The sequence below is a fragment of the Procambarus clarkii genome, chromosome 27 (assembly GCF_040958095.1).
Source record: "Procambarus clarkii isolate CNS0578487 chromosome 27, FALCON_Pclarkii_2.0, whole genome shotgun sequence".
NCBI lineage: Eukaryota > Metazoa > Arthropoda > Malacostraca > Decapoda > Cambaridae > Procambarus > Procambarus clarkii.
In genome coordinates this window covers 24,793,538-24,803,343 of record NC_091176.1, presented here as the reverse complement: position 1 = coordinate 24,803,343, position 9,806 = coordinate 24,793,538, and positions in this window count along the sequence as shown.

The following is a 9,806-nucleotide window of genomic DNA, read 5'->3' as shown; positions in this document are numbered from 1 at the left end:
CTTGACCTAAAACAATGAGACTTGTGTAACTGTTACAGGAGTCAGATAACTTACAGGAGCTGTGTTCTAAGTGATCTGATCGTGAGCCAGCAGCTATAGGCTACCCCTGAGTCTGATGGTGTATTTTTAAAGCCTTTGTGTACTTGTATAATCTGATGAATGCATATCTATGTCCGTTAAATAGCATTTAAGATTTTTGTTTTGTTTTAAATTTGTTATACACTGCATTTTACTAGCCTAGGCGATAAATTCCTTATATTTTATGTGCTATAACAATTAGGCTACTGTAAATTTAGCAATAGTCAAGAATAAATGTAAAATGCCGGTACTTTAATGAACACGCTTCAATCAGGAACCAATCAATTGAGCGGATCAACCGTTTATTCAGTGCTGAACCTGTTTGTTCTCGTACGATCTCACTAGCTTCCCTTTCTCTGTTCATTTCTGAACGACAGGGCTTCCGTAGGCCCAATTTTGCGTTTGATGTGTAGTATCCTTCCACTTAAGTGCACAAAGAAATCATATTAACGTGATGCATCAATATCAGTGAGAAAATTCTCATTGATACAACACTTTCACTTAATAAAATGTCATCATCTTCCACAGCAGCACGATAACACACTACCATACACCCCACCCCCACAACACAATACACTATAGAGTACACACACACACACACACACACACACACACACACACACACACACACACACACACACACACACACACACACACACACACACACACACACAACTCTGAACTCTGAACGACTCCGACATAAGAGAAATCGGTTTTGAGGACCCAGTAGGAATGAGCGACCACAGTGTACTGGTGTTTGAGTACTTGATTGAAGAAGGGTTATTGAACTCGAGGAGGGATACCGAAACCAAAAGGTTAGCATACCGAAAGGGAAACTATGAGGGGATAAGAAAATTCCTAACAGATATAGCATGGGAAACAGAGCTCAGGGGAAAGACGGCCCAAGATATGATGGATTACATCACGCAGAAGTGCAAGGACGCAGCAAACAAGTTTGTCCCAGTCCAAAAGGAAAACAGAGAAATGAAGATGAGAAACCCATGGTTTAATCAAAGATGTAGGCTAGCTAAGCAGCAAAGTAAAAGGGCATGGAGAAACTATAGGAATAACAGGACACTGGAGAGCAGAGAAAGATACCAGAATGCCAGGAATGAATATGTCAGGATGAGAAGAGAGGCAGAAAGACAATACGAAAATGACATCGCAAGCAAGGCAAAGACTCAGCCTAAATTGTTGCATAGCCACATTAGGAGAAAAACAACAGTAAAGGAACAGGTTATGAGATTAAGGATAGGGGCGGAAGGATTCACTACAAATGACAAGGAAGTGTGTGAGGAATTGAATAAGAAATTCCAGGAGGTCTTCACCTTAGAACAAGGAGAAATTCCAGAGGTAAGTGAGGGAATAGCTAACCAGGAACCACTGGAAGAGTTTGAGATTACCAGTGGGGAAGTAAGGAAGTGTTTACTAGAGTTGGACGTGACGAAGGCTATAGGCCCAGATGGAATCTCCCCTTGGGTTCTAAAGGAAGGAGCAAGAGAACTGAGCCTACCACTCTCCATAGTGTATAACAAATCACTGGCAACAGGGGAACTGCCAGATATTTGGAAAGCAGCTAACGTAGTCCCGATATACAAGAAAGGGGATAGACAGGAGGCACTGAACTACAGGCCAGTGTCCCTAACCTGCATACCATGCAAGCTGATGGAGAAGATTGTGCGAAAAAAACTAGTGGAGCATCTGGAGCGAAGGAACTTTGTAACACAGCATCAACATGGGTTCAGGGATGGCAGGTCCTGCCTCACAGGGTTACTTGAATTCTACGACCAGGCAACAAAAATAAGGCAAGAAAGAGAAGGGTGGGCAGACTGCATATTTTTGGATTGTCAGAAAGCCTTTGATACAGTGCCACACAAGAGGCTAGTGCGAAAGTTGGAGATGCAGGCTGGAGTGAGAGGGAAGGTACTCCGGTGGATAGAGGAATACCTAAGCAACAGGAGACAACGAGTCTGTGTGAGGGGTGAAGTCTCAGATTGGCGAGACGTCACAAGTGGAGTCCCGCAGGGGTCAGTCCTCGGACCTATACTGTTTCTGGTATATGTAAATGATCTCCCAGAGGGTATAGATTCGTTCCTCTCAATGTTTGCCGACGATGCAAAAATTATGAGGAGGATTGAAACAGAGGATGATAGTAGGAGGCTACAAGATGACCTGGATAGACTGAGTGAATGGTCCAACAAATGGCTGTTGAAGTTCAACCCGAGTAAATGCAAAGTAATGAAACTAGGCAGTGGAAACAGGAGGCCAGGCACAGGATACAGAATAGGAGATGAAGTACTTAATGAAACAGACAGAGAGAAAGATCTAGGAGTTGATATCACACCAAACCTGTCTCCTGAAGCCCACATAAAGAGAATAACGTCTGCGGCATATGCGAGGCTGGCTAACATCAGAACGGCGTTCAGGAACCTGTGTAAGGAATCATTCAGAATCTTGTACACCACATATGTAAGACCAATCCTGGAGTATGCGGCCCCAGCATGGAGCCCGTACCTTGTCAAGCACAAGACGAAGCTGGAAAAAGTCCAAAGGTATGCTACTAGACTAGTCCCAGAACTAAGAGGCATGAGTTATGAGGAAAGGCTGCGGGAAATGCACCTCACGACACTGGAAGACAGAAGAGTAAGGGGGGACATGATCACAACCTACAAAATCCTCAGGGGAATCGACCGGGTAAACAAGGACGAACTTTTCAACACTGGTGGGACGCGAACAAGGGGACACAGGTGGAAGCTGAGTACCCAAATGAGCCACAGAGACGTTAGAAAGAACTTTTTCAGTGTCAGAGTAGTTAGCAAATGGAATGCATTAGGAAGTGATGTGGTGGAGGCTGACTCCATTCACAGTTTCAAATGTAGATATGATAGAGCCCAATAGGCTCAGGAATCTGTACACCAGTTGATTGACGGTTGAGAGGCGGGACCAAAGAGCCAGAGCTCAACCCCCGCAAGCACAATTAGGTGAGTACAATTAGGTGAGTACACACACACACACACACACACACACACATGCATTAGGCAGTGATGTGGTGGAGGCTGACTCCATACAAAGTTTCAAATGTTGATATGACAGAGCCCAGTAGGCTCAGGAATCTGTACACCAGTTGATTAACAGTTGAGAGGCGGGACCAAAGAGCCAAAGCTCAACCCCGCAAGCACAAATAGGTGAGTACAGTAACTCACAGCAGCACCACACTGCACGCAGTCATTCACAGCACCACACTGCACGCAGTCATTCACAGCACCACACTGCACGCAGTCATTCACAGCACCACACTGCACGCAGTCATTCACAGCACCACACTGCACGCAGTCATTCACAGCACCACACTGCACGCAGTCATTCACAGCACCACACTGCACGCAGTCATTCACAGCACCACACTGCACGCAGTCATTCACAGCACCACACTGCACGCAGTCATTCACAGCACCACACTGCACGCAGTCATTCACAGCACCACACTGCACGCAGTCATTCACAGCACCACACTGCACGCAGTCATTCACAGCACCACACTGCACGCAATCATTCACAGCACCACACTGCACGCAGTCATTCACAGCACCACACTGCACGCAATCATTCACAGCACCACACTGCACGCAGTCATTCACAGCACCACACTGCACGCAGTCATTCACAGCACCACACTGCACGCAGTCATTCACAGCACCACACAACACATAATCGCTACTACACAACACATGTGGTGACTGTCATTCACTCGTTCTCCTCTCTACGCCAAGGCACTTTAAACAAACAAACTTTACCTGATGCACTTATTGTTTTTCTAGCGTCAGGTTTTTCAGCTGAGCGTCCAGAATACGGAACACCGCCCACTGTTACTGCTGCTGGGTGGGTCTTGTGCCTGGGGGAGCCGGGGACGGGCACCCGGCACTGATTGGGGGGATGGGGCGAAGGATGAGGGTCTAAGGTATGTGTAGGTGGGGAGTGAGGGTGGGAGTGAGGTAGACGGGTAGCGAGGCTGTGAGGTATGTATGTAGGGAGTGAGTAGGATTTATGTAGGTGGGGAGTGAGAGTGGGAGATATTTAGGGGAGTAGTAAGGGTGGGAGTTATGAAGGCGGGTAAAGATTGATTGATAAAGATTAAACCACCCAAGAGGTGGCACGGGCATGAATAGCCCGTAAGTGGTACACATTTTTTTTCTCAGTATTCTGAGGTTGCATTTAACCATCAAGCTGTTATCGCGGGGGAGGATACTGCTTCACAGTCTTTATGAGGGTGTCCAGCTGCTGGACACCTTTGTTGACCAGGAGAGTGGCTGTGTTGATGGCTTCAGGGTGGCCACTGCATGATTCAGGAACTCTTAAAGCTCTTCTAAGGTCATTGGTTGCTTCACATTCCAGAAGATAATGAAGTAATGGCTTTTCTGTGACAGTTTGGCAGAAGATGCACTCTCTCTGTCGGGGTTCACCAATCTCCCAGTTGCATCTGTAACCTAGACGTAGTCTATATAACCTAACTGCTATTTCCCTGTGGATTCCTTTTGGGATATTTAACCTTTCTAATTTGGTTGCCTGAAGATACCAAGGCGGGTAGTGAGAGTGTGAGGTATATATGTAGGGAGTGAGGGGTAACAGTTATGTAGGTGGGGCGAGAGGGTGGAGTTTATGTAGGTGAGGATTGAGGGTAGAGTTAAGTAAGTGTAGAGTGAGGGTGGGAGTTGTCTATCAATATTTCCTCTTATACATTTCCGTGAACAATTTTCGGAAAAGGCCTAAAAGCAATGCGTTTTAACAATAAGCCAAAGAACTCTAGTTTTTAGGTCTTTTTAGCCAGGACTTTATTCAACCCGATTCAATATTGGTTACCTTTGAACTATATATTTGAAATCAATACGTAACATTTTGCACCCTTACACATAAATAGCCTTAAATGTTTAATATTGTTTGTTTGCAACATTTTATTGTATTTTTAGGGACACACTGGGATTTAGAATATTTTAGTACCATTGTTTTATTTATATTGTAAAATGATTTATTTATATTGTAAAATGATTTATTTATTGTAAAATGATTTATTTATATTGTAAAATTATTTATTTATTGTAAAATGATTTATTTATATTGTAAAATTATTTATTTATATTGTAAAATTATTTATTTATATTGTTAAACAACATACTTTTACCAAATAAATACCTCCAATAATTTTCTATGAAATAAATATGATTAGATAAAGCATCAAATACCTTGGTAATAAGAATCAGCAATAGGAATTAATTTATCCAAGCTTAATAATTAGCCTTCCAATATTTTCCTGGAAACCAGTTCCTGGAATTAACACTTTATTCATGTTATCATAGAATGTCTTCAAGATGGTTCAACTTCTCCCTCAAGTGACGAATAACCTAAGAATAATATTAATTATTCTTGCCTAAAATATTGATCTAACTCTCTGGGACTAATTAATAACACACAGCCTTTCCACATGTTAATTGTTAATCCTGATTCTTTTCTCAAGTACTGTTTCTCATTTGTAATTTTCTTATGTTAGGGACCCAGTTAGGCTGTACAGTTAAGTAACTTGCTAGTAAGTCTTGCTTGTTTCTTAGCTTATATAACCTAAGGCTTCTATGGGGACAGTCTCAAGTAAATTTCTTTCTTTATTATGCACTCCATATCCATCCCGTGGGCGGTGGTGTAAAGGGTTACAGAGGCACATAATCAGTTCAGGAACTGAACCCTCTAGTTCATTTAGCTAAGCAAATAACAATCTTTTGACGCTAGTTACAAAATTATTAATGTTATTTATACATGTATACATACTCATGCATACATGTATATATACATACGTATACGTGGACAGTCTCAACAGATTGATTTGTTGCCGCCGGAGGCGCCTAGTGTACTGTGCCCCCCATACTCATCCTGTGAGCGGTATCACATAAGGATTACAGAGGGCATATCAGACCTCAACGGAGATTATTACATTAACAATTACATCTATCCTTCACACCTAATAATTACAATGTTAGCTAGTTACAGAGAATGTTCTATTTCAAGAGCTATATAATTTACATTAAATCATTATACATTAATGGTCTCAACAGATGATGCAATCTATCCAGCCCTCTCCAGGAATGTCTGCTGTCTCATCTAGGCTGATAATAACCACGCGAGGAACGTTATCCGGACCCAATATTTTATTTTTGACTGTGTGTATTTAATGTGTGCCTGCAGAATCGAGCTATTAGATCTTGCACCTCGCCTTTTTAACCAATACATTTTTTGTCCTCAGTATGTCTACTATGTATTTTTCAAACACTTACTTCCCCAAGGCTGCCGTAGCAGCTGTCTAACTCCCAGATACCAAATTACTGCTAGGTGAACAGATGCATCAGGCGAAAGAAACTGTCCATTTGTTTCTGGCTCGGCCGGGAATCGAACCCGGGCCTTTAAGATTACGGCTCCCAAGCACTGTCCACGTTTCATGAATGACTTCATCTCCCATTCCGTATCCTGTGTTTGGCCTCCTGTATCCACCGCCTAGTTTTCCACACTAGTTTCACACACACACACACACTGTGTGTGTGTGTGTGTGTGTGTGTGTGTGTGTGTGTGTGTGTGTGTGTGTGTGTGTGTGTGTGTGTGTGTGTGTGTGTGTGTTTAGTGCTGGTGTTTACTGAGCAAGCACGTCCCAGCACCCACCTCTTTCCTTTGTCTTCATTTGTCTTGCTCTTTCGTTGTGTCGCTCCTTCGTCATTAGGCTAAATTTTACCAACGCAGGAAATTGTCTCCAATGCCGACACAGTTTTGTTATACAACGATAACAGAAACCACAAATTTACCTACAGAACGCAGTGAAAACTATCAAATTCAAATAAGTTTATTGTGGTATAAATAAAGGGATGAAGTAGCTCAAAGTATTCTCACCCCGTTTGAAAACTATCATAAGAGTTCCTCAGAGCATAGCGGGATTTGTACTGATCAGTTCTTCAATGATGCTCCGTCAGTCCTAGATTGTCTCAGTTCACACCGAGACAAAAATCGTTTTGTCTCAGTGTCAACCGAGACAAAATTATGTATACTAGGCTAGGTAAACTAAAATTCTGCTCTATAAGCTTTAATTCTTATTAATGAACACAATTTAGTACTTTCAAAAGATTTAAATTAAATATTACGTTAGACCAGGTTAGGCGAATGTTTTTATTGGGTTTGTTGAACAAAACAATAAATAATAATAATAATAATAATAATAATAATAATAATAGTTTATTTAGGTAAAGGTACATAAATACAGAATGTTATAAGCAGAATGTTGGATTAATAAATAGAGCCAGTATACTATGCCTAAAGCCTTATACGCACAGCGTTTCTGGCAAAAGGTAAAAAAGCGTTTCGTGCTATCAGGTAAAACATTACCAAATAGAATAAGTACATAATTCTATATATAAAAAAGAATAAGAAAGTCTCTCTCGTAGGACCAGCACCCCAACCACTGCTTTCTGAAGCCCATAAGCAATCCAGCTGGGATCGCCCCATTGCCGACCAAGAAGCTGCGACAACACCACATGATACTGCCCGACTTAGAGCTGTAGCAGCTCCCCATGCAGGGGACTTCCTATTAGCAACCCCAATGTCAGCAACCGGCACTCGTCTCACACCGCAGGCCCTCAGAATTGCTGTGGCTCTCCGCCTCGCTGCCCCAATCCCCACCGAATACAGGTGTATTTGCGGCGAGGCAGAGGCCGACAGGTACGGACGGCATGGCCTTCTCTGCCAAAAGACAGGAGGATGGCATGCAAGACACGGCGAGGTTAACGACATTATCAAGAGAAGCCTTACCATGGTCGGTTGTCCAGCAGAGAGAGAGCCCCGTTACCTAATGCCCCGCAACTCTGATGAGCCTGTCGGTCGCCCAGACGGGATCACGGTGAACCCCTGAAAGAATGGTAGACAGTTGGTATGGGACTGCACATGCGTTTCAACTTTAGCCAATACCTATGTTAACTCCAGTGCTGCACAGGCAGGAGGTGCTGCCAATCACCGGGAAGCAGCCAAGTCACGTAAATACGGAGACCTGGATCACCACTACAATTTTGTCCCCATTGCCTCAGAGACACTTGGTGCCTGGGGTAAAAGTGCTGCAAGTTTTTTGAAGGAGCCGGGGTCCAAGCTAATTGAAACAACTAGAGACCCTAGAGCCGCCAGTTTTCTCTTTCAGCGACTTAGTGTGGCGATCCAGAGAGGAAATGCTCACTGCATCCATGGTTCCTGCCAGCCATCTGAGGAGCTGGAGAAGCTATACAACTTGTGACAAGTAGTCTTGTACCCTGCATGTAACCAATGTTGTAACCCTTTTTGTGTAATGAAATTTTAAAATAAAATTAGATATACATACATACACACTAAAAGAATAGGGGTGGTAGGAGAAGAAAATATCAAAGTGTTCAGTGAAGATCCACAAGGTCTTCCCTGAGTACTCTTTATTTTCTTCTGCAAGGCTATGGGTCCCTAAACTTGCACCAGAGGTGGTACCCCTATATATATATATATATATATATATATATATATATATATATATATATATATATATATATATATATATATATATATATATATATATATATAATATATATATATGATTTTATTCTGAAAATTCATTGAACCCAACCAAACCTAGAGTTTAAACAATTTGTTTTAAGGCTCGGGTTAAGTCATCTTCGTTACTGCAGTGTAAGAATTATATATTTAGTGGATCGTTGTTGTACCACTGTATGGAAAAATTGAATCACAGGTACGATGTTTCATTCGTGTTAGCATATTATTGTTTAATATCCTCGTTGCAGCCCGGTTGATCTTGCAGAACTGTTGGGTTTCATTGTCGAACCTTTCATGTTTCCTTTCAGGTCTGTCAAAATATAACGGTTAATGGACGGCTCAATATATTGCATTACTGATATCGAATTAAATCGAGCCATCCTCCAAAAAGGATAACGTCTATAGCACCACCGGATGGAATTGTATGGAACCGTTGGACCCCACAAGTTTACTTTGTGTACTACAGTATTGGTAAACTAAAGAAGATAACGAAAAGTGGAAGAGAGTAACCATAAATCTAACCTAACCTGTCCTAGCATAACTAAGCGATCCTAGGCGTAATTTAGTACACTTGCGCTACTTGGCCTTGAAAAAGCTTGGGTTGGTTTTCTACTTCCTTGGACCGTCTACAAAATGAATTGTACAAAGCGTAGACTTTTATGGGTGCAAAAAGTTTAAATTTTTTACTTTCATCCACAGTGACTGTTGAAAAGTGTTAAGTGGTGAATATGACTCTTTGTGTCCCTCGGGTGGTGGTTGACGGGCCTAACACAAGTGAACCCTGGCACTGCTGACCAACATTAATGGTTCCCTGGTGGTGGTGGCAGGTAGCACTAGTGGCCCCACGTGGTGGCGGGTAGCACTAGTGACCCCACGTGGCGGTGGGTAGCACTAGTGGCCCCACGTGGTGGCGGGTAGCACTAGTGACCCCACGTGGCGGTGGGTAGCACTAGTGGCGCCACGTGGTGGCGGGTAGCACTAGTGGCCCCACGTGGCGGTGGGTAGCACTAGTGGCCTCACGTGGCGGTGGGTAGCACTAGTGGCCTCACGTGGCGGAGGGTAGCACTAGTGGCCCCACGTGGCGGCGCGTCACATCAGGAGACTGTTACTTGTGGAGGTGGACACTGGGGGCCTTACCT